The sequence below is a fragment of the Ambystoma mexicanum genome, chromosome 6p (genome assembly GCF_040938575.1).
Source record: "Ambystoma mexicanum isolate Mex_15411 chromosome 6p, UKY_AmexF1_1, whole genome shotgun sequence".
NCBI lineage: Eukaryota > Metazoa > Chordata > Amphibia > Caudata > Ambystomatidae > Ambystoma > Ambystoma mexicanum.
This window is the reverse complement of record NC_090935.1, coordinates 773,321,188-773,341,466: the sequence shown is the minus strand read 5'-3', so window position 1 is coordinate 773,341,466 and position 20,279 is coordinate 773,321,188. Positions and strand designations below refer to the sequence as shown.

Sequence of the window (20,279 nt, the reverse complement as noted above, 5' to 3'; positions counted from 1 at the left end):
TTTACTGTCTCTGTGAAGGCCACAACAAGCAGGATTTCACGTTGTGCCATTTGTTGCACCCGAAGGTGCTTCGAGAACGTGTGGCTAAACTGATCGCCTTTCTCCCCAATGACAGGGGTAATAAACCTGTATGAGGTTGCAGAATGCAGCACTAAGGATCTGTCTCCTGTCTGAAACGGTGGAAAAAAGAAGCAGCACTTCAAAAGATCCAGATCTCCAGGAGTGTCTTCAAGGCACCATTCTTCGGCTTCGAAGAAGAACAGCCACCACTCCAGGGAAGCCCCAGGGGGATCAGGCTCAGCAGGTACCTTTTCCAACTCAATCCTCTACTCCAGAGGAATGGGAGGCATTCAAGTAGATGCTTGACATCTTCGCCAAAGGCGCTGGCCGCTCCGACCTTGTCAGCGATGGCTTCGGCCTTGGTCTAGCCATTGGATCTGACCAGGCTCGGGCGAGCCAGCTGGGACTCCGATAGCACATTGATTCATGTCTGTTTTTTTGAATTTTTCATTCCATTCTTTATTGGGGGCTTTCATTAGTTCGCCCATTAACAATCTTAGCAAAGATGGCTCTGTATCTGCTGGAATGATCATACAAGTACAATAACACTTTACTAGATCAAGTTCACACAGCATTTATTATTTAGCTTGTGAGTTTATTTTTTCAGACAATTATTTTATCTTTTTTTCTTTTTTCTTTCCTTTTGTCATTTTTTCATTTGTCATTATTCACACAACACTTCTAGTAGTGCAAGACAAAAAAGAGGTTAACGGACAGAAGGGTGACCTAAGGTTAGGTCACCATTCTAAGGTTGTGAATGGCCTAACTAATGAAAGCCCCCATTAAAGAATTGGATGACAAATTTAAATAAACTTACATGAATCAATGTGAGTGTAGAAATATATGTGAAAGGTCGCACCCATTGTTTCATGATCTACTAAGCCCATAGTCCTCCCACTAATAGGGATGGTCCTTGAGTTACTCCAGGACTCTTATAGCAGACGAGGCAAGATCCCATCAAAAGGTCCCACCATTACGTATTTGGAAGTCCGTCCTCTGACAGAGACACACCCTTCGCAGTGACAATGACGCCACAGGCGCAAGGGAATTTGCCCCACTCCCCAAAGGTGCATACATGCCACATTCGGAGGACATTTATGAGGAAGGGGACCCAACCCTTTCAGATTCGAACTCCTTTATCTAAGGGAGGTCAGAAACTTCCCAGAGGAGTTTTATGGGGAACTTCGAGACCTGCTGGATCTTGTGGAGGACTTGTAGGAGGCATGTGGCCTGGGAACCTCGCCAGAGTTTGACATGGTTCCGGCTCCAACACCAAGCAAGCCCCAAGCTGCTTTTCTTTGCTTGAAGTCCAAGGTGGTCGACACCTTGTGGGTGTCTGCTTTTTTACATCCTAATGTGAGGTATGAGTTGACGGACATTTAGGACGAATGTCCTAAGGAAGAGACCCTATTGCCTTTCAGTTAGGCTATAGAGTGACCTGTTATTGAACTATGTAACAAACCTGCCTCTGTGCTCACTCTGGAATTGGGACCTGGCTAAGAAGCACAGGCCGGGCCCTTCAGACACCATGTTCCTCTTGTCTCATGCATCGCCGGAGAGTTTGGTAGTACAGGCTGCTAAGGCAACCTAATCAACACGTCCTTCCTGCCTCTACCCCGACAAGGAGAGTAAGCGACTAGATGCATGGGGAAGGAATACATGTGGCTCTTCAAACATGGGTTTCCAATGTGTGAACGCTCTCTGCGCGTTGGCCAAATTCTCTTTTGTGCTCTGGTCCGTCATGTCAGAAGCAGCTGAACACATCTCTGAGGGTGAGATGCAGGTTGGTTTTGAGGCTCTGGATAAGGGTGGCAAGGAAGCCTCGTGTCAGATTTTTCAGTCAGGTCTGGATACAGCTGACTGTGTGGTAGAACCATGGCCACCAGCATTGTCATGCAGAGATTCTCTACACCTAGGATGTTAGGCTTTACGCCAGATGTTCAGGAGCAACCTCTGGGCATGCCTTTTAAAAGCTTAAACCTGGTCTGTCCTAAGGCCGATGAGTTGTTGTAATAATGTCAGGCCTCAAAAGTGACCCCAAAATAGGTGGGTCCGGAAGACCAGCAACAGCCACCAGCAAGGCACAGCGGATTACGTCCCTTTGCTACTGATTCCCAGAGTGGGAAAGGTCAGTCCCCCTTGGGTAGACATGGGTGGGGTATGGGCATGGGTGCGCCCAGAGGAGGTGCCTCCACTTCTAGTGTGCCTCCCCCCGCCATGGGTGTGAATATTTTGTGAAGTAGACTTTCACCACTGTAACCTTGTGGGGAGGCAGGCTATCCCAGTTTGTCAAAGAATGTATGCTTACCGCTTCTGATGCCCTGGCCTTACATGTCATTCAACAGGGATACTCTTTCCCTTTCACTCTCAGCCCTCCATGCAACCAGCACTTGCCTACGGAACCCCTCCTGCTGGAGGAGATCTGTCAGCTTCTGACAAAGGGTTCCATAGAACAAGTACCCTGCCAGGAATGAGGCAGTGGTTGGTACTCAGCCTATTTTCTGGTGCGAAATGAGGATGCAGCCTAAGACCCATCCTGGATCGGCAGCATCTGAACCAGTCATGGCGCAAGGACAAGTTCAAGATGTTGACTCTGGGCCAGATTTTTCAGGCCCCGGACTTGGATGATTGGCTGGCCTCCCCAGAACTCCAGGATGCTTACTTCCATGTGGCACTTCACAGGAAGTACCTGAGATTTTAAGTGGGGAATGGTCACTACCAGCTCAAAGTCCTCCCGTTTGGCCTTTCTTCGGCACCCAGGGTTTTCACCAAGCTACTGGCAGTGGTAGCGGCTCGCCTTAGCATGGAGAGCATTTATGTTTTTTTCAATCAGGACGACTGGTTCGTCTGAGTCCGTTCCCCAGACCAGGCGTTGGCACATTTGTCCAAGACATGCACCCTATTACACTGCCTGTGCTTCTCCCCGAATTTCACAACATCTCAGTTTTGCAGTCCCGTCTCTCTGATGAATGGGAGCTGTCTTAGACACACTCTTGGACCGGTTTCCCGCCTGAGAACAGAGGTTGCGCTAGTGGCTTCTCAGTTCGCAGTGGTCTCAGTTTCAGGGACGGACTTCAGATCTCATTCATGTCTTGGTGGAGGTGTCCGGAGACCTGCATTGGTGGTCCCTAAAATACATCCTTCTGAGAGGGGCTTTGTTTTTGCAACCTTGGCCTCAATTAACTCTTGTTACAGATGCATATCTGAAAGACTGGGGTGGCTGACAGAGAGCGACCTATGGTTCCCATCGGAGTGCCAAGGGGCACATTTAATTTGCTGCAGTTCAGAGCGATCAGGCTGGCCGTAGTCACTTTCTTCACCTCTGTGACAGGCAAGGCTGTTTTTTTCCTGACGGATGCCATGCATTACCACAACAAGCAGGGTTTGTGGGGACTCCTTGCATCTGTGCAGAGAAGCAATGAAGTTGCAGTTCTGGGCTCTACATGACAGTCTTTCTAACAGCGGCTCACCTGACCGGCATGGAAAACGTGTTGGCGGATGCCCTGAGCTTCAAGTGTGTGTTTTAGCTTCCAGTGTGAATAAGTGTGAGTGGTTCTGCTCCAAGGAATTCCCTCATCGGGGAGCTTTCGGGGGCATGTTGAGAGTCAAGTGGAACTTCAACTTGCTCTATGTCTTCCTGCCGATCCCTGTCATACCATTGGTTCTCAGGAGGCTATGCCTGTTCGGGTCAACATTGATCTTGATCGCACCAGATTGGGTCTGGAGAACGTCGTTACCGTTGCTGGACATGGCCATCTGCCCTCTCTGGTTCCTGCCAATCGGAATTTACCTCCTCTCCTGCTTGGAGGGGCAGGTCCTGCAGCGAACCTCTGCAGCCTAAACCATCATGCTTTGGTCCTGAAACGGTTGAGGCATGGGATTTGTTGGAGAACATTCTAGACAAGCTCCTCTCTGCTAGAGGGCTATCCACCAAATCGATCTATGCCTGCAAGTGGTGTATGTTTCCGACTTGGTGCTGGGAGAGGTATCTGAACCCCTTTTCTTACTCCACACCCTCTGTTTTGGATTTTCTGCTGTCTTTGGCCTGGATGGGCCTGCAGATTGGCACTGTGAACTGGTATTTTGTGGCCATTTCGTTTTTCAAGAGAGCCCCAGATCAGGGCTAATTTTTCATGAGTCCCGTTGTCATGTAATTCCTTGGGGCCTTTGTAATATGTTTCCCCCATGCCAGTTTATTGTTCTGGTGAGGGATTTACATTTAGTTTTAACATTTTTAGTGGGCGCTCCATTTGAGCCCCTTCATTGCTGTTCGTTAAGATTTATCACCCTTAAGGGGATTTTTGCTCCAGGCATTCTCTCTTAAACCTACCTTCTTGGTTTTCTCCACAGAGGTGACGTTGAGAGTTAGGCCATCTTTCTCCCGCAAGTGGTCTTAGAGTTCCATCTCTCTCAAAAGACCCATCTTCCTGTCTTTTTTGCACGCCTCATCCTTCCTAGGCAGAGGAGCGTGTCCATTGGTTGGCCCCGATGCGGGCCACCAGTTATTACGTCTATTGGACGAGAGATTCCAGGAAAATGACTAGAATTTGGTTGGTTACTCTAGTGTCAATGCTGGCAGGGTGTTAGGCAGAAACCTGTGCAGTTCCCTTAGGGACCACTGCAAAAGATTTAAGACTACAGGTGTTTGGCAGTAAACCCACTTGGTAGCCGTCTGTACCACACAGATTCACTTGGTAGCTGTGGCTGAGTAGTCAGACTACCCTCAAGAAGAGTTAGGCAGTATACAGAGCATACAAAATAGGTACAGCAATACAGTAGCACAAGCAAACACTGACCAGAGCTTGGGTGTAAAAGTATATAATTATTTATTTAACACACGCTGATAAAACACACTAGCACTAAATTGGTAAGATAAGTTGAAAACACAATCACTATTATCATTACTTGTTGGACAAGTCTTAGTTAACACCACTTATTTCCAGACAGAGGTGAGCGCTTAACGTTCGATGGCACTCCAACAAGTTAAATAAAAAGGGAGGGAAAAGCAGAATTATGGAAGCATACACACTAAACACTTTTTAAAGAACCACAGCAAGTTAGGAAGGCACAGTCTACTGGTGAGGAAGGAAGTTTAGGTGCCAGGCCCACTTTCAAGGGAGCCAGGCGGAAGGTGCCCAAGATCAGACAGTTACACAGAGTCTTCGAAGTTTGTAGAGGTAGTTCAAAAAAGGTTTAGTTCAGTTCAGTTCAGAAAAGTTAGCTAAGGTGTCCCAGGCTAACCCAGGTTCGAGAGATGAGGATTTAATACACCCCGTTCATTTGGTTGCAAGGGAAGCCAGGCGGAACACGGTACCTTAAATGGAGAGGATCCTCCAGCGGGGGCAGTTGTCCCTGGCAGCGGGTGCAAGTCGCAGCGTCGTCCAGAGGAAGAGAAGATCTCGCCGTGGAGGAAAGATGAAGGTCGTTGCACTGCCAGGGAAGAAACCAGCCGCGGAGTTCTCCGGTACAAAGGTACTACCCTTTCGGTTCGCGGTAGTGGTGAAAACGTGGTATCCCGGTTGCCGGGGTGCTTGGCACAGGCAAGGCGGCCACGAGATGCTCCAGGAAGGCGAAAAGAAGGTAGACTGGCTATCCCCACCAGTCGAAGGAAGAAGACTCTCCGGGCTGGAGATCTCCTCTGTCGTTGGGAAAAGTGGTGAGACGGTTCAGCAGGGCTCCACCAGTGGTGTTGTCGTTGCAGGCCGGCTCAGCTTCTCCCTCCTCGGATTCTTAGGTCCTGTGGCGTCTTCTGAAGTTCCAGTCCCCAAAGCCCTGCTTTTATGCAGCATACCCCCATTCACTCAGCCTAGCTGTCAATCAAACATGCTAAGTGGTGAACCGGCTGGCTCACCACTTCGGCCAATCACACAAGAGTGCGACTTGAGTTACCAAGGTAACTCAGTCCAGGGTGCCCACACCCCCTGTGGTACCCAGACAGAGTGGCACCACTTTTGGAGGCTTCTGTGGAGAAGCCTGCCAAAAAGTGGAACAAAGGGCTCGACTTGGGTTGGAGTCACAGAAGAGAACACAAACGCCATTTTAGAATCGAGTTCTGGCAAAAAATACCAACCGGCGAATTAATATTAAATAAATAAACCAGCGGTATGTTCGAGGCTATAAGAATTAAATAATTAAAGTTGGTAGCCTCGAACAATGGGAAAATCCTTTGGACATATATTCGCGGTTGAATATAAAAAGTAATATCCACTGCCACCAGCCAAAATGCGATCAGGGGGGACGGAGACGTGCCCCCTCGAACAACAGACCCCGGGGCAATCGAATTGCCCCGACCAGTACGTCCACAATATGATGGTTTGTACTGGTTTCTGTTCATAATTTGGGACTGGCAAAGCCAATGGTGACTTTACATGCCCTGGGAGACAGTAGTCGGTCCCAGGGTATGGAGTCTATGTTGGGGGGTCGCTACGACACCCCTGGGTTACGGCATGGAGGGTGTTTTGTAACCCACATAAAAAACAACACATGAGACCCTAGGGAGTAAAAGACCCCATAGCCCATAAAACACATGGAAAGTTAAAGGAAGACCTCAAATCATGTCTAAGAGTGGGAGCAAAAAGAATCTCGCTCTTAGCAGGAGAGAAAAAAATAAACCCCAAAAATCCAGCAAAGCTGCTGGGGGACTCACGAGGTTTGGGAAATTAGCCTTACAGAGAATTCTTCCTAACACAGGGCTGTGACCAAACAGAGTCTGTCAATGTGGATCATTCTGTGTATCCCGGAATTCTATTAACTGGCTGGTAAGGAGGTCCCTGATGGTCTCAAGGTTCACTCCATCAGAGGGTTGGCCACCGCCTCGTCTCTGCAATGTGGAGTCCCTGTTCTCCAGCATGGTGTCTGGCATGGATTCACATGCTCATGAATATTCCCCGTCGTCAGGATGGGAATCCTTAGTAAAAGAAAAAACTGTTTCACTTTCACTTACAAACTGTCTTTCTCCTATAAACCGATTACTGAGCTGAGGGTCATACTGCCACCAGCCAATGACTGCCCTCTCCCTGGCAGCAATCTTCAGATTTTACCGCACTTTCAAGTGTTGGGAGTCTTGGTGTTTTGCTCAGAGCTTTTCTACGTTTTCACACTTTTTCGATAAAAATGTTTCTATTTTTGTCAAATTGAGCCTGTGTGCTCTTTCTTTCCTGTGACTGGCAAGCAGGGATCCGTTTGTCGGCATCTTTCAACGCCCCTCAAGGACCAGAATCGTCGAGAGTTTAATCCAACATTCCGTAAGGGCATTGGGCCTACACCGCATGCCGGACCATGTCGGAGGAGAAGAAGGAGGGAGGCTCCCTCTTCAAGCTCTTCTCCAGCTGCGAATTGAGGAACGTGTTTGTGGAGGACAAACACTCTGTGTCTCTACTGTCTCCATCCGGACCACAGGGAAGCGGATTGTGAAATCCGCCTTGGGTTCTACAAGCGCACCGTCAAGAATCGTCACCGTAGGGTGGCGGCATGGATCAACGCCAAGGCCTCTACCCCGTGCAGCAAGCAGGGGCATGCCTCACCCAGGACCGGCCAGTCTGAAGAATGGGCTTCTAAGTCCTTGTAGGGTGCTCCATCCGTGGGGGCCCAAGACAAGGCCAAGCACTGCGTTTCGTTGCGCATCCGGGTCCCGTGATGTGCAGGGCGCATTCATCTTCGCTATCTGCCTGGCTCTAGCTCCTCCTCGAAGAGGAAATTGGCTTACTCAGAGAAGCTGCGCTGGAGAATCCGGAGAAGACCAAGTCGCAGCGAAAGGTGTCTGATCTTCCCCTGAAGGCCCAGGAGGTCCAGATGAAGTCATCCTCGAAGGTCGAGCTGGTGGCAGTCGCCCTCTCGAAGGCGAAAGGGGCTAATCCGGTCCAGGGAAACAGTAGCAGCGCCCAGAGTGGCCCTACCCTGAGGCATAAGGCATAGGCCTAGCCGGTGGAGAAAACACTGGAGAAGAGGATGCCATCCCTAAGTCCGAGACCGACCCCATAGGATGCAAAAAAAGGGAGGGGGAGTGGAGGCCTCAACTGTGCTCCAGGGAACGGATATTTCTGCCTCGGATGAGGAGGTCCTGGTATCTGTTCACACAATCCCAGAGGACGTGGGGGACGATGACGACGGCGGGAACGCTGAGGAGGAAGAGGATAGCGGAAATTCAGGGGGGGGGCGATGACGATGGCGGGAATGCCGATGGCACAGATGTGGGCGCTGCGCCCAGCAAGCCAACCCCCCCCTGACACCTCCCGGGACGTGTCGCCGGACATCCTTTCAACTCTCCACACCCTGGTTTCGGAAATACAGAAGAGGATGCCGACGGCACCTCCGGCGCTGGCGAAGAAAAGATTGAAGCACCCTACGCTGCCTCATCAACCGCTGCACATGCCCTCCCCCCTAGGGATACAGGGACGGCTATGGCCGATGTGGGGTCATTCCATGCCAGGATTGCCCGAGCTCTACCAGCTGACGCCAGAAGAGACCAAGAAGGAATGTTTCCTTTATCAATGATGTGAGGCCAAAAGGAAGACCATTCTGGTGGTACCTCTCCTGGACGACGTTTGGGATGAGGGCCTGGCGCTGATGAGAAACCCAGCCAATAGCCCCGGCGAAGAGGGATAGGCTGGAGAAGAAGTACTGGGTGCTGGATTCCACACCCAAGTGCCTACGGTTGTAGCCCTCCTCGGTCTCAAAGGTCTCTGCGGCAGCGAGGAATAAGTGTTATAATCCCTCATCTTCAGCCTCCGTTCCCCCCGACTGCGAGGGGAAGAAGTTGGAGGCCACAGGTAGGAAAGTGATCTACTCAGCGGCGACGACAGTCAAGGCAGTGAATGCTCTAGCGATCTTGGCCAGATACGACAGGGAGCTGTGGTATAAGATGGCCCCACTGCTGGAATTTCTACCTGATGACAAGCGCGTCGAGGTGTTTGAGATCCTCCAGGAAGGCGAGGTGGCATCGGACCATGCCATCACTGTTGCCCTGGACATCGCGGACACAGGGTTCCGACAGATGGGGAGCGGTGTCTGCCTCCATCGTCGTGGCTGGTTGAAGGCCACCAACTTCCGTCAAGAGGTCCAGACGAGGGTGCTGGACATGCCCTTCGACTGGGACAACCTCTTTGGGAAAGCCGTTGACAAATCGTTACAGGCCATTAAGACGGACACAGTGTCATGATGCCTACCCCTGGGACCCAGACCAAGTCCAGCAACCTCGGAAGCAGGCATCAAGTTACCCCAAGCAAGCCCAACAACCCCCGCTAGGGGCTATTTGGGTGCATTCCTGGTGCCTATGGCACCAGGCTCATATGGAGTCAGTCCTTGCGCCATAGGCGCCAGGCTCATAGATTAAAACTTACCTGATGCAGACCATGCTGCAAACTTACCTGATGCAGACCATGCTGCAAGAGCTCCAAGCCAAACGAGGCTTGGAAGGGACTATTTTACCTAGGGACTATTTTTTTACTCTGGTGGGGCTCGGGAGGAATACTTATCCGGGACTACTTTGGAGGCTATTTAAACCACGCCCAAAGAGCAGTACACGCTTCGCGTTATTCTGCATCCAGCAGCGTAACGCTCACCGTGCCTGCAAGTCTGCATCCAGTCTTCTGCCACGCCTGCCTCGAGTTTGGAGCTCCTAGAAAAAGGGAGAAAGAAGGAGAAAAGGTTAGAACAAGAGCAATACCTTTGATCCTTACCTGAATTCCCGATCCATCGCGCCTTCGAGCTGGAAGAAAGAAGTTATTTGATGCGCGTCGCCTCGCCTGCTGCAGCGCCGCGCTGAACTCACCGGCCTTCGCAGCATCTTCACATTTCACCGCATCTTCCTGCAAGTTTTCGCCGCACTCCGGCACCTAAGGAGAAGACAAGAACAGCAAGGTGAGCCAAGGGAATACACAGAGGAATACCCCCCATAGACTTATCTGGTTTTACCACCGGGGGTACTATTCTTCTTCACGGGTCGGCGCAGCTTCCACTGCATCCTAGCCGAACCCCGGCCCCTAAGGGGAAACAAAAGGACAGCAAGGTGAAACAAGGGACTAACAAGGGGAACCCTCCTCACCACAAAAGACTTACCTGATTTTACCGCCGGAGGCATTATTCCCCGAGACTTCATACTTTCTCTCAGTGCCTGAATAAGGGAGAAAGCAACAGGTACATATGGACATTATTTTATCGAACTGTGTTGGATAATACAAATCCTTACCAGAACATTACCGGTTGCCACGAGGAACTCTTCAGTAAGGTCAAGCTGCAACCTGCAAGGAATCGGACAAGAGTGAAAGTCAGGCATTTGAACTCTTACGAACTACATACTTACGGCGTCTTGCCGGGAATATCAGAGTCAATATTGTCCTGGGACTCGCCAATCCCTTCGAGCCAGTGAAGCAACTGGTTATCTACGCGCCCCTGCGCTCAATGCAGGATGGAGAGCTCATCTTTTCAAATCATCAGGTGAGACTATAAGAAGGGACATCCAAGGTGATCAGTGGGGAGAACAGCGGGGTGGGAGGATTTACGCTGAACTCCACGGGTGGTTAATTCCCTTTCTCCATTTGCTGAAGAATATTCCTACGGGTCAAGCAAACGAAGCTAGGTGGGCCAGTCCAGTCCGTCATCTCGGCCTTATGCGGCACATTGGTGGAGACCGCAGCAGTCCAGTCTAGATCGGCGCCTCTGTGGGAGCCAGGTGAGCGTAACACATGGAGACGACCCGTGCCCTGGGCACTCTTCAGCAGCATCGTCCATCCTTTTGTGCCTCTCGTGGAAAATCAGGCAGATTGTCGAAGGGGTTCGGCATAGGGTCCTCCTCGTACCGTGAACCCTCACGGTCCACGACCCAAGAGGCCTACAGGGGCTGCTCCAAAGCTTTCAGGGGAGGTGGCCGACATCGCTCCCAAGGTGGCACGCAGGCCCCGAAGCAAGATTGAACCAGCCAGTCGGTGCCCCCCACCCATGCACCCTGGTGGGAGGCCGGCTGGCGGGCTTCGTCAGCGAGTGGGAAAAGATCTCCACTGACTGATGGGTGCTGGCCACTCTCGCCCACAGACACACTCTAGAGTTCCAGCAGAAGTGTCTGCGGATACCACCGGTGGCCCGGCAGGAGCAGCACATCCCTCACCTCCTGCCGGAATTACGGGCCATGCTAAAAAAGGGGCGATAGAGCTGGCTCCAAAGCGACTACGGGGCTCTGGAGTCTACTCCAGATACTTCTTGGTAAAACAAATACCTCAAGTCCCAAAAATTCAGTATGGTCACGTTGCAACACGTGTTTGCCCACCTGGAGGTAGGAGACTTCTTGTCGTCTCTGGATTTGGAGGACACATACTTCCACGTCCCCATTCACTAGAAGCATCGGAAGTTCTTGCGCTTCGTCATACAGGAAAGGCACTACCAGTTCAAGGCCCTACCCTTCGGACTGAAGTCGGCACCCAGGGTGTTCACAAAGTGCCTGGCGCCAGTGGCTGCCCATCTGCATCTAGAAGGGATACATGTGTACCCGTACCTCAACGACTGGCTCATCTGCGCCAGGTCCATCCAGGGAAGTAGCCATCGAACACACATAGAGGACCGTCTGGCTGCTGACGGATCTGGGGTTCTCCGTCAACTATCCAAAATCCTGTTCAATACCATCGCAAAACACGCTATTCCTAGGGGCCAAGCTCAACTCGGTCTCCTGCCTGACGGCCCCCTCGGAAAGGAGAATAGCGGCAATTATAGGCAAGGTGCAACAGCTTTTGGCAATGAAGACCGCCACGGCGTGGACCATCAAGTCGCTGCTCGGCATGTCGTCTTGCATTTACCTGATCCGACTCTGCGGGTTGCAGATGCAACCCCTTCAGGAAATCCTGGACGCTCTGTGGATCCAGGTGTCCGGAAGCTTCTCAGACAAGCTTGTTCTCGACGAGGAGTTCCATCGAATGATAAGGTGGTGGGGCGTGACCTCTCCCACATCACTTGGGGAATGGATTTACAGAGCCCCCCTGCCAGGAGGCTGCCACCACAGACGCTTCCCTGGAGGGCTTGGGAGCCCACACCGGACGTCTCCACGCCAGAGGCCTGTGGCTAGCAGAGGAGAGGGATCTCCACATCAATGTCCTGGAGCTGTGGGCAGTGTTCTGGGCCCTTAAGTCGTTCCTTCCGTCCCTCAAGGGCAAGGTGGTGAGGGTCTTCACGGACTATACCACCACGATGTTCTACATCAGGATGCAAGGGGGTACCAGATCCCTGGCACTCTCCAGAGAGGCGCAGGACTTGTGGCACTGGATGTTAGGCAGAAACCTGCGCAGTTCCTTCTGGGACCACTGCAAAAGATTTAAGACTACAGGTGGTTGGCAGTAAACCCAATTGGTAGCAGTCTGTTCCACCCAGATTTACCTGGTAGCTGTGGCTGAGCAGTCAGACTTCTCTCAAGAAGAGTATACAGTATACAGAGCATTCACAATAGGTCACAAGAACACAGTAGAACAAGCAAACACTGACCAGAGCTTGGTGTAAAAGAGATATAATTATTTATTTAAAAGAAACACATCTAGTTAAACACACTGGCACTAACATCAAGCAGTTCAAAAACACGGTCACTAAAAGATATACACTCCCTTCAACGATTATTAGACAAGTCTTAAGTAAAGCAACACTTATTTTCAGACAGCGGTGAGCGCTTAACGAAGATGGCACTCTAATCAATCGGTTAAAAAGGGATAGAAAGGCAGAGCAAAGATAGAAACAGATCCCAACACTTTCGGAAGAACACAGTAGGAGAAAAAGGCAGGTTAAACCCGTAAAGTCAAAGTTAACAAGGCCGGACCCACTTTAAGAGGCTCCGGTTGAAATGTGTCCAAGTTCACACGGTTAAAAGTGCCCAAAAATCTCACAATAGTTCAGAAGGAGTTGGATCAACAGAAAGGGACCAATTAGATGGTCAAGGCGGCCAGCCCAGTCCAGAAGGTTAAGGGATTATTGTTATTTTGTAGCAATCTTTAGAAAGGGAGGACTGGCGGACACGGTACCTTAAAATGGTGAGAACGCTCCAGCGGGGGCAGTTGTTCCTGGCAGCGGGTGCAAGTCGGTGCTTCGTCCCGTGTAAGAGATGTTCTCGTTGGGGAGGAAAGCAGGAGTCCGTTGCACTGCCAGGGAAGAAACCAGCCGCGGAGTTCTCAATTAAAAGGAGCGGTCCTTTTATTTGCGGTCCAGTGTTAAGTGGCTATCCGGTTGCCGGGGTGATTGGCACTGGCAATTCGACCACAAGACGTCCTGGGATGCGAGAAAAGAAGGTAAACTGGTTGTGCCCACCAGTCAGGGGAAGAAGACTCTCCAGCAGGGAGATCTCCTCTGTCGTTGGGAAGTGGTGAGTCGGTTCAGCAGGGCTCCACCGCTGGTGTCGTTGTAGCAGGTCGGCTCAGCTTCTCCCTCGTCGGACTTTCAGGTCCTGTGGCGTCTTCTGAAGATCCAGTCCCCAAAGCCCTGCTTTTATGCAGCACACCCCCATTCACTCAGCCTAGCTGTCAATCAAACACGCTAAGTGGTGAGCCAGCCGGCTCACCACTTGGGCCAATCACACAAGAGTGTGACTTGAGTTACCAAGGTAACTCAGTCCAGGGTGCCTAAAACCCCTCCCACACTCCCAGTGGTACCCAGACATAGTGGCACCACTTTTGAGGCTTCTGTGGAGAAGCCTGCCGAAAAGTGGAACAAAGGGCTCGACCTTTGGTTTGGAGTTACAGAGGCAAACACACCATTTTAAAACCGGCAGAAAATACCAATCGGTGAATTAATATTAATTAAATAAACCAGCGGTATGTTAGAGGCTATGTTAACAAGTATTAGCCTCGAACAATGGGAAAATCCCATAGAGATATATTCGCGGTTGAATATAAAAAGTAGTATCCACTGCCACCAGCCAAAACTCGATGAGGGGGGATGGGGCAGTGCCCCCTCGAATAACAGACCCAGGGGCAATAGAATTGCCCCTAGCAGTACATCCACAATATGATGGTTTGTACTGGTTCTGTTAGTAAATTGGGACTAGTAAAGCCAATGGTGACTTTACATGCCCTGGGAGACAGTAGTCAGTCCCAGGGTATGGAGTCTATGGTGGGGTGTCACTATGACACCCCTGTGTTACTGCACGGAGTGTGCTGTGTAACGCACATAAAAAAGAAACATATGAGACCCTGTGGTGTAAAAGACCCCATAGCCCATGAAACACATTAACATTCAAAGGAACACCATAAATCATGTCCAAGAGTGGGAGGAAAAGAGTCTCACTCTTGGCAGGAGAAAAAAACAAACTCCAGAAATCCAGCAAAGCTGCTGGGGGACTCACTAGGTTAAGAAATTCAGCCTACACAGAGAATTCTCCCCAACACTGGGCCGTCACCCAAGAGATGTTCCTCATTCCTTTTCACCTGAGAGGAGTCAAGAACACCATCGCTGACTCCCTCAGCAGGGGGATGCGCTCTTGCCATGAGTGGGAACTTCAACAGGATCAAGTGGACAGCCTCTTCCTCAAATGGGGCATACCCCAGAACGATCTGTTTGTAACGGCGATGAATTCCAAATGGGAGAGATTCGCCAGCAGGTTCCACCAGCCGAGGAGCATGGGGACGCGTTTTCCTTCCTGTGGGAAGGCCTGTTCCTTTATGCGTTCCGCCCATTGCCGCTCCTGCTGGGAGTCATCAATCAACTCAAACAGTGCCAATGCAGGATGATCCTCGTTGCCCCAGCTTGGCCGAAGCAGGTTTGGTACCTGGATCTTCTCAAGCCTGTCAGCGTCGCCCCCGGTGTTCGCTGATTGTCTCCCCAGAGAAGGAGACTCATTCCTTCATTACGACCCGGGATCGCTGAACCTGAAGGCATGGCTCCTGCAGCCTTAGATTTCAGAGGGTATGAGCTGCCGGTGGACTGTGGGGAGATTCTTGCCAGGGCCAGAGCATCGTCGACTCTTCAGTGCTACAGGCACAAGTGGAAACGTGGTGCCGGATGCAGAAGATCAACCCTCTGAGGGTCTCGGCTCCGCAGATTCTTCCGTACATGTTGTCCTTATCCAAGGTGGGGCTGGCACACGCCTCTATCAAGGTGCATCTGGCGGCTCTCTCCCGCTACACCAAGTCTCCAGGATGGTCTTCTCTTTGGTCCCCATGTCTAGTCAAGGAGTTCCTCAAAGGACTGTTTCTGGTGAAGGCACCTGCTCTGGCGTGGGAACTCAACGTGGTGCTGACGAGGCTCATGGGGGCTCACTTCGAGCCTATGCATCAGGCCCCTGTCAAGTTCCTTTCGTGGAAGACAGCTTTTCCCGTGGTCATCACCTCCGCCATCAGGGTAGGTGAGAACCAGGCTCTTTCCTGCAAACAGGCTTATCTGACTTGTCACGGCACAAGGGTGCATGCTGGCAGGGTTGTGACCAATTGGACCCAGTCAAGGTGGATCATCCTTTGCATCACGGAATGCTATTAATTGGCTCGTAAGCATGTGCCTGAGGGTCTCAAGGCATGTTCCACGAGAGGACTGTTTGCCACCTCAGCTCTGCAATGTGGATTCACTGTTCTGAACATTTACCAGGCGGCTACGTTGGCTTCTTTGCAAACATTTACTAAACATTACTGCTTGGATTCTCAGACTGGTCAGGATGCTCGTTTTGGCAGGACTGTACTTCAGAGGTTTCTGGTTTAGGTGGTGACCCTTCTATCCTTCCTGCTCCAGGTCTACATCCTGCTATGTGTGTTTATCAAAGAGGAGGAATCCGGGGGAGGAAGTAATCCATTAAAAGCAGTGGTCGAAGTGGACAGGAGCCTTAGGGAGTGCTGCTCCTCTCCTTTTTTTAATTACATTTTACTGTTCTTATACTTTTATTTTGAAAAGAAACCGTTCCGGAATGGTTTTGTTTTAAAGTAAAAGTGTAGGAAGAAGTTGAAACATGCACTTTGAGTGCACTGCACTGAACTTTCCCTTGAACAGCAGGCACATGTGTTTGGGGGTTTGTTTGTGCGTGGGCACTGGAATGGTGATGGGGTTTCTGGGGTGCGGAGCTGGCCAGTAGGAAACCTAGTTCCACTACTTCTTTTCATACACTTCGACCACTGATTAGAAGAACAAAGTACTTATCTCTGGGTAATGTTCTTTCTTATGGATATTCCTCCCACGGATTCCTCATTGTCCTCTGTAACTGCCCCTTTTGGCAGATAGCTAGTACACCTTGGTTCTGTATTCTTTCAGCTGCAGAGTTCTAGGGGAAATGGTGGAATTAAGGTCACAGAGTGTGGTGCATATATATACTGCACCCGACCTCCTGTCCGGCACATAGAAGCATTGGACGGAGCCGACGCAAAGATGTGCTGATCCTTCTGCCAACAGAAAGGTTTTCGAGAGCTGCTATGCTGCAAGATATACATATCAAAGAAGAGGAATCCGTGAGTGGGACATCCATCAGAAAGAACATTACAGAGAGGTAAGTAATTTAATTATTTTTCTCAGTTCCGCCTTTTCCCACACAGGCAAGGCAAAGGAATGGCAGAACAGAGAGACACATTTTTTGGTCACTTGTCATAACCTATATGTATTCTTTAGACTGGAGAGTTCCATAAGATGGGCAGGTGAGAGTGCAAGGAGGAATCTCTGGGAAGAATTAACATGTCCACCAGAAAGAACATTAATAGAAATAAAGAAAATGGTTTCTCCTAAAGGACACATTCCTCCCCCAGTTTCCTTATCTTCTGAAAGACTCCCAAAGCCATTTGAAATCTAAAAGAGGTGGATATAGAATGAACCAGTCAAAAGTAACGTATTCTGAAGGTCTCATTTCCTCACAATAGTATCATCTTTAAACATCGAATCTAAAAAAATTATGATTTGAAAAGGAATGAAGTAAGACCCATATTGCTACTCGGTAGATGGCTGCAACTGGTAATACCCTCTGCAGAGTGGACTTTGCTTCCGTACCTCTCACAGAATGAGCTCTAAATCCTCAGGTCCTTGTCTGCCAATCCCATAGTAAGAAGTGATGCAGAGTGTTACCCAGCATGAAATAGTCCTTTTGTTAAGGCATTTCCTTTTTTGGTGCCAGCATACCTTACAAATAGTTGATCATCCAATCCATAAAAGCCTCACAACCTGTTCCTTAATGGCTTTGATATCATCGTCAGACAGCCTCCTCCTTCATCTGTTTCATAATCCCTTCTCAGGTGGACAGGATTTGAGGAGTATGAATACGCCAACGCACCAACATCAATCAATGACATGTTTTACAGGCTTTAAAGCACGACTCACGAGCTGACATTTTCTTTGGTAAAAACTACAAATTTGAGGAGTGACCCTCTCTAGTTCTGGCGCGTTGTTTTGTTCTGCCGTTCCTTTCTCTTTGCCAGTGTTATAAATGGCAGAGATGAGGAAAATGTGCTGACAGTTCCTTAAATACATGCCAATGATGTCGCCTCAGCATGAGATGGAGTCCACGAATGAACCGCTTGATGACAGAGCAGAATGCTGCCACCTGGTCGCTGAAAATGTTTTCAGTTTCTGACTGCATCAAGTGGGATATCTCAGAAGACGGGAAACTGTGGGAAGTATTAACATGTCCACCAGAAAGAACATTGCCGGAGGTAAGCAGTTTGTTCTTTTATCTGAAGAGTATTAGGCTCTCCATTTACTAAAGACAAACTAATGGCAGTTTAGGATAGGCTCAGAAACATGTATCTTGCTCACGGCAACTCAAGAAGCGCAGGCAAAGTGAAGAAGTTTGGCTTTTGTATAGGTATTAGATAAGCATTTGGTAGTCACTTCCATCATATGACCTTTGATTGATGCCATTTGGCATCTGATAACAAATCATGGTCAGGTGGCGCCATCATTTGCCAAATATTGCCATGATATTTGAAGAACCGATATCCATTGGCACATTAGATGGAAGGTAATGACCATCATATATTCGGCATTGTCAAGATATGCTAAGGTTTCAAAGTATTTCCAGTGAAAGTCATGTACTATTAACATTCTAATCAGATTCTTCAATTCTACATGTTTGGCATGGTACTCCGCGTTAACTGTGCAGCACAGAACGTGTCTGTGCCATTTCTGAGCCAGGCTATTGTGTGACCAGAGCCTACAATCAACATCTCAGAACCAGGAAGATGCCCACAGAAGTTTTTCAGCAAACTGCTCTAGCTGCATACCGTCTTTTCTCCAACCATGTCTGTCCCTTAATTCTGCACTGTGCTGTTGATTAAGGTACTCATGGGTAAGAACACTTTATCACTGGTGCTTGTGTCCTTGCAAAAATGTGCTTGCAGTCCCAGCAGTTCAAAACAAGAATTGGCAAAGCCAACTCTTCTTGTGTTTTGCGCAGGCATGGGATAGGCATGTTCCAGGCACTGCCTTAATGGTACAACATGCTCATAAGATGTTGTGTTGTGCAAGTGCCTAGCAAATGTCTATCTAAAACCTAAAGAAGAGCCAGAACTGTTGGCTTTGCCAGTGCTTGTTTTTAACAAGACTTCACTGCAAGGAACATTGGTTTCCAGAAAGCCCTTAAGACATTTCTATTTCCCCTTTAGCCTCTTTTTACTTTCTGGCCAGCCGCACTTTTCTGTCTTTTTCCATTGATGCACAGCTCTTAACTTTGCATCTGTTGCGCTCTGTTGCATTGAGGCGTGGTTCACGCAACAAAATATTGTTAAAGGAACTGATGCAAGAACCAACATATTGCTTATAAATGAAGTGGCTGCAGGCATGCTGGGTTAAACATTTGTATCACACCAGGAGCTGGTTTACTCCTGCGATTAAAACATTTGATTTCATAAAATTACTTAGAAACAACATTATCACATGCTTAAATGCACAACGTGTTCTCAAAAATGTATGCAACAATAAAGAGTGTGCATTGCTTAATGCTTCAATCCAATAAAGAGAATACATCATCAAATCAATATTGTTTGGTGCTAGACAATAAACCATCTGTGCACATAAAAATCGTCTTGAAAACTAAAACAAGACAGACTTAGGAAATTGTCAACAGTACTGCCTGCACCTTGTATACAGTACAAAGATTTCATCTAAAAATACATAAACAATAATCAACTTTTATGCCCCAAAAAGTTCTGGTAACGGTTACATCTCCCATAATCGGAAGGCAGAAACTATTTGGCCAATTCATTTTGGACCATATTGGTCCTTCATCAGAGAAATGTCTGTTAACCATATAAAAAACTCATTTTTGCTTGTGATCCTATTTTATATCGTACACATTTGAATTTCATAGGGTTATAATAATATTGCTCTTGAAGGGGAAAATGGAGTCAAACGTAACTGGTTGAGAGATGTACAAGCTGAAGCTATTGTTGGTAATAATAGGTGACAAAAATAGAGACTCTAAGTTACAAAAGGAAAAAACTAAAATGAATAATGAGGTCCTGCTTAAAGAGAAAAGGTAGAAGAACATTTAAGAAACAACTCGACCTTCCACGTACTTGTCCTGAAGATGCTTCACGTAGCCTATACACAATGACTATACAACATTTTAAATCCTGAGATCTGTGAATTATAAAGAAATACTTATATGAATAATTAATCCATACCAATAAAAAAATAAAACAGTTGAAGTTCGATTGGTATTAAAATGTATGTAGCAGGTAACTGTGTCTCTAGATTAATTGAGCTTTCTGCAAAAATGAAAAAACAGATATTTTTCTTTAAAAAAAAAAAAGAAATGTTTAATGGACTCCCCACAAAGTAATGTCAAGTAGTATATGCAAGGAAGTATTCAGAAGTTATCTGGACAGGTAGGTTAATGCAGAATAGCTGCAAATTCATGATGCCACTGACACAAGGTCAAAGCACCTCTAGCCTGTACGGTTTAATGTAAAAAGCTGTGAACGACATCTCTGACAGCACCACGTGCACATAGCTACGTGACATCATTGCATATGAGAACAACAAAAAACCTGTGTAAAATCGCGGAACATTTGAGGGGTATACCATAGAAAATAAAAAATGCAATTTTTGCTCACGTATATCCCATAGACCTGGGTTTTGTCGTGAAGGGACAGGTGGTGGGTAGGAATGGCCATAAAGATTAGCACGGCAAGGCCTTCATGTCAATGGTGGGTAAAAAGCCAAGCAACACCCAGAGGCGGTATGTTCCTCCTAACATCCCATCCCTCTCTTCTTTCATCACTTCCCATGGCAATAGTTTCAGCTTATAGACAGCACTTACAGCTCCACCTCATAATTAAAACAACAAAAAAACA

General features: G+C 48.6%; 1 protein-coding gene across 1 annotated transcript in view; it reads left to right on the top strand.

Moving 5' to 3' along the window:
• SKIC3 (SKI3 subunit of superkiller complex) overlaps positions 1-20,279 on the top strand; it is a 2,336,627-nt gene that overhangs the window by 2,097,558 nt on the left and 218,790 nt on the right. The gene's annotated exons all lie outside the window — the stretch shown is intronic.